The sequence below is a fragment of the Spinacia oleracea genome, chromosome 2, assembly GCF_020520425.1.
Source record: "Spinacia oleracea cultivar Varoflay chromosome 2, BTI_SOV_V1, whole genome shotgun sequence".
In the NCBI taxonomy this organism is placed as follows: Eukaryota; Viridiplantae; Streptophyta; class Magnoliopsida; order Caryophyllales; family Amaranthaceae; genus Spinacia; species Spinacia oleracea.
Window position 1 is genome coordinate 91,318,691 of NC_079488.1, and position 5,505 is coordinate 91,324,195.

At 33.4% G+C, this 5,505-nt stretch overlaps 1 long non-coding RNA gene across 1 annotated transcript; it reads left to right on the plus strand.

Moving 5' to 3' along the window:
* The first annotated feature begins 1,336 nt into the window (after positions 1-1,336).
* Positions 1,337-4,852, plus strand: LOC130467080 (uncharacterized). Its single transcript, XR_008927251.1, has 5 exons — positions 1,337-1,888; positions 2,322-2,404; positions 2,513-3,495; positions 3,587-3,713; positions 4,438-4,852. It is a non-coding gene; the product is annotated as an uncharacterized lncRNA (long non-coding RNA).
* The last annotated feature ends 653 nt before the right edge of the window (positions 4,853-5,505 follow it).

Sequence of the window (5,505 nt, forward strand, 5' to 3'; positions counted from 1 at the left end):
AAAAGATCAATGAAGAGTTTAATTATGAACATTAACCATATGATTATTACAAACAAACAAATAAACAAGAAAGAACAAACAATATAAAAAAGAACATAAAAATCCAGAAGAAAGAACAAAAAATACAACAATTATGAAATTTTGATGGTGAATTTAAAAAACAACATGAAAGAACAAACAGTACAACAAGAAAGAACAAACAGTACAATAAGAAAGAACAAACAGTTCAATAAAAAAGAACAAACAGTCGACAAAAATGAACAAACAATATGAGTGTGTCGTTTTGGGGGGTACAGCCAGAGCTGGCTGTACCCGGGAACAGCAGTTAGCTATTGGTAATTGCATACAGAGTACTTTAATTTGTTAGTTTTTAGTTAATAACACTTACACATTTGATTTGGACACTTCAATTCATCTTTTGGTTTTTTTCTTTTTAAAGTTAGCAAATAGTATTTCTTTCAGGATTTCGTGACAATTCTATGGCAATAGGAACTGTGCATGATTATATCGGTGGTACGATCATCATAATGGCGTTAAAGGTATTTGCTTGGTTGATGTCTTATTTACAGAGTATTTTGCAATCTTGCTACTTTTTACTCTTTTTTTGAAGGAAAATGTTAAGCGAGCATATTATTAAATCAAATCAAGATCTGTCAAAGTTGTAAATTCAAGATACTAAGATATCTCTTATATTTACATCCTTGAGTATAAATTAATAATCATTATGAGGAATTTTTTCACGTTTGAAAATGATTGGTGCGACTATTCTACAAACTAATTGCACTTTCTAATTCTTATGATAGATAGGGGATAAAAAATGTTTTCTTATATTATAGTTCTTGGATGATGTTGATGTACCTATTGAGTAATATCAGTAGAATAAAGGTTTTACTCTGTAATAATATTACTTCGTATATCATACGCAAAAGTTGTTTTCCTCAACCCAAATACTAACATGTACTCTAGCTATATCTGAATTATTTTTATAATGAGTTCCCCACTTTACTCTCACATAAACTACTTTATGCATGTCATTATTACACATTTTATTTTCTACGAAGTACTTCTAATTGTATATCCTAAATTCAATGGGTACCTTGATTTTGATGAAAAAATAAGGGCTTAATTAAAAAGAAAACGGAGGGAGTAATACTTTTTAGAATTATACTCTGTAGCCCCCTTTGTAATTTTGGTTCCTAATAATATTCTTACGTTACTCCGTAATTAATATCCCGTGCTAATGCACGGGCACATACTAGTAAAATATCCAGCAAGAGTGTCATTAAGCAGAGGTCGTTTTTGTAAATTAACTTTTCGTGTCCCCCATTAAATTTACAGAATTGTCCACCTTAAAATAATCCATTACACCCTTAAGGCCTTGGTAATTAAAAACAAATTAATTAAAAAAAAACTGCTATCCCAATTCAATTAGTAACCGAAAACACTCTGAACCGAAAACACTCAGAAAATCAAACCCTTCGAATCTCTCTCCAAATATTCAAAAACCCTCATTCAATCACCCCTAAATTGCAGAATTTCGAAATCCTTCCTTCAACCACCCCTAAATTGCTCATTCAATCACCCTTCATTCAATCGTTAATGGATATCCCTCAATCAATCACCCCTAAATGGCAGGATTTTGTAAACCCTACCCGAAAATTTCTGCTTATTCAATTGCATTGCAATGTTTAAATTCCAACTTCAAGAATATCGATTTCAAGCATATTCATCAAATTGCGGTCAAAGATCGGAACTAATAGGGGTTGGAAATTAATTTCTGTATTCGACGGAGAAATTGGAGATGCACCGCTGTTTCTTCACCAACATTGGAAACCGGAAACTCTGATTTTCCGACGACTAGGAAGCTGTGGCGAAATCAGTTAATATTGTAAGCTTTATTTTCTGTAATTTGATTGAAACCTTTGAATCTCTCTCCCAAATCACCTGATTTGTTTTCCCCAAATTTGAAATCGAAATTCTTCGGATTTACTTCTTCTGTTGGTTTGTTTGTTCCCCTTTTCTTTATCTTCTTTCATTTCCTAGATTAATGCTTCATTTTGTTTGTTTTTTTGGTTGGAATTTAATCTGATTTTTTATTGGGTTCACTGTTGTTGATTGTGTTTGTTTAGCATTTTTGAGATGTGGTTTTATCATTTTAGGGTTTGAAATCACAAGTTTTAATTTTGAAATTAAGTTACGAATTCTTGAAATCATGGACCTAGCTTCTTCAATTCAATTCGATTTCGATCAAGTTGTGTGATTTCTCAGAATTATCATCGATGATATGTTTGAATTTTCTGCGTTTTTCTCTCTCTCTTTAGCTGAAGAATCATGCGTTTGAATGGTGCCTGGATTTTCTATAGAACATACGGCCATGGACACGTGAAAGTTCTTCTTATAATTGGTAAATGACTAACTTTTGAGATTTTTAAAATGAAAAATGATTTTCGAAGGGGGGTTTTGTTCAATTTTTCTGCTAAATGTTGAAATTTTGATGATTTTGAACGATCAGGTTTAGCTGGGATACATGATTCACGGGGCCTCAAATCAGAGGGTTGGCTGGGACTGAGGTACCCAATGATGATGAATCAACGGTGGTCGGTTGATGATGCGAATGCAGGGAATGGGAGTATGGAGGTTTGTGCAGGGAACGGGTCTGGAGCTTGGCTCCTATGAAAGGTCCGAGTATACGTAATTTTTTTACAAGAATGGTTATTTTTTTTTATTGAATTTGATGTTTATTTGTGGAATTGTTGAACAATTTTGAATTATGAGATGAACTCACATTAGGAGGTGGTAGTGGTGTCAAACAACAAACTTCAGGCTTCAGATTCAAAGATAACTTTAAACCGGTGTCATATTAGAGCTGATTGTCTGATACAAGTGAATTTGATGTGATTTGAGATCCAATACAACAGAATAGCTGATTGTCTGCTAGGGTTTATGCTCGGACAATGTTTTTAGGTTGAAATAAGCCCTTGATTGAACTGAACTGAATAGTGAGAGAACTACAATTTTTGCATTGTGTTTTTTTTGTTATTGATCACTATTCCAAACTTTGGATTTGTGACTTACACTAATGTGTTTGATGCCAATTTTTATATTTTAGTGTCGGCATTGAACAAAGCTGGGTACCCTGACATGTAAATCATAGTAGGAGAAGTAGGTTGGCCAACTCATGGTGATATACATACCAAATCTTTCTGAATTGTTGGTGGCAGACTGGCAGTTAAATAGGTTCCGAATCCGAATTAGTAAAAACTCGAGTCGGTTCAGTCAGTTTAAGATAATATTTTTTTCTGGGTTTACTTTGTTGCGTTTGTTCTGCTATTCCTCTTCAATTTGACGTCTAATTGGTTGTTGTTTAACCGTGTGCTGCCCCGTTTAAGCTCAACACAGACGCTGCTATCAAGGAGGGAGTGCTTAAAATGGGCGTGCAACAGCAATTTAAAAACTGGATGTTGCAAACAACCAGATACCGAGTTTTTAGCTCAGGTTCAGAACTTCTGAAATCATTTTGAAAATTTATACCTGCTGTATTTATCTGCTTAACGCTCAGCTGCTTATTTGACTTTTCTGTTTGCAGGTTTCTATGGTTTCAAGGCTAAAACATGACAATTTTGTTGAATTGCTTGGTTATTGTGTTGATGGCAACCTACGCATTCTTGCCTATGAGTTTGCATCAAATGGATCTCTGCATAACATCCTTCACGGTAAGCTGGATTCTTTGTTGCGTTGACTTTGGAGCCTAGAGGCCTTCAATATTTTTTGTCCATATTAAATTAGTGGTTTGTTGTATGCCAGAACTTTTGGGCCTTATTTTTGTCTTGAACCTTTTAGCTTTTGGTTCTTACAATTAGTTTTGATGCTAAGTTTGGATGTTTTCTCATGTAAGGAGTGATCATATCAGTTGTGTACTTAATGTGTTTGACCGTTACTCATTAGTTGGTTTAATATCTTGATTTCTAGGATTCATGATTACTATTCAATTAAAAAAAAGCCTAAAATTATATTTATTTCTCCTATTAACAATTCAGGACAATACATGAAGGAAGCATCTAAATGAACTTAAAAATGGGAGTTCTCCTACTGTATTTCACTGTGTATGTTGCAGTAAATCTATCTTGATTAATACTCCTAATTTGGGCATTATTCAAGAAGATTTTAATAGGGTTTTGCTCAAACTTTCATTTTTGGCATTTGATTCTGATTGGATAAAAAAGCTACTGAGTTTTTAGCATCCTCTGGCCTCCACCTAGCTTCATAGGGTTTTTTTTTTGTGCTTGCTCACCTTGACACTCGATCAAGTTTTGGTGACACTTGAAACAATTGAAATCTTAATTTCTAGCTGCTTGAGAGTTTAACATTGTCATATTTTTGACCTGACGTTTTCATTGTTTTGACTTCACAAAATTTGCTACAATCAATCAAATAAAGGTCTACTTAGTTATCTCCAAGGAGCTGAATTGGAAGAAGGAAGGAAGCCAGGATGATATCATTGGATGTTAAACAGCTACTAGAAGGAAGGTAACAAGTTGTCATTAAAGATGGTGCAAGGTGGGGATCAGGGCCTGCAACAATGTAATGCACAAGGGTCTGATGCTGGCCACTAACAGATTTTTTGATTGATGTAATTGTTGTGATTAGTTGAATATGAACTTAGATTGCAAAAGTAACCTATAGTATGACCTTCATGTTTTGGTCTTATGAACTTTGCGAATATTTTCTTGCCTAATATTTGTTGTGGTTTGTTGTAATAATACTATTTTAAGTTTTTTATATAATTTCGCACGCATCGCGTGCATATAAGAATAGTCTCTTATATTTACATCCTTGAGTATAAATTAATAATCATTATGAGGAATTTTTTCACGTTTGAAAATGATTGGTGCGACTATTCTACAAACTAATTGCACTTTCTAATTCTTATGATAGATAGGGGATAAAAAATGTTTTCTTATATTATAGTTCTTGGATGATGTTGATGTACCTATTGAGTAATATCAGTAGAATAAAGGTTTTACTCTGTAATAATATTACTTCGTATATCATACGCAAAAGTTGTTTTCCTCAACCCAAATACTAACATGTACTCTAGCTATATCTGAATTATTTTTATAATGAGTTCCCCACTTTACTCTCACATAAACTACTTTATGCATGTCATTATTACACATTTTATTTTCTACGAAGTACTTCTAATTGTATATCCTAAATTCAATGGGTACCTTGATTTTGATGAAAAAAATAAGGGCTTAATTAAAAAGAAAACGGAGGGAGTAATACTTTTTAGAATTATACTCTGTAGCCCCCTTTGTAATTTTGGTTCCTAATAATATTCTTACGTTACTCCGTAATTAATATCCCGTGCTAATACACGGGTACATACTAGTAAAATATCCAGCAAGAGTGTCATTAAGCAGAGGATGTAGCAAGCTAGGTAGTGCAGGTCTCTATGACTGTATCAAAGTGATTTTTGACAAAATTTATCAAAGTAAGGCTCTG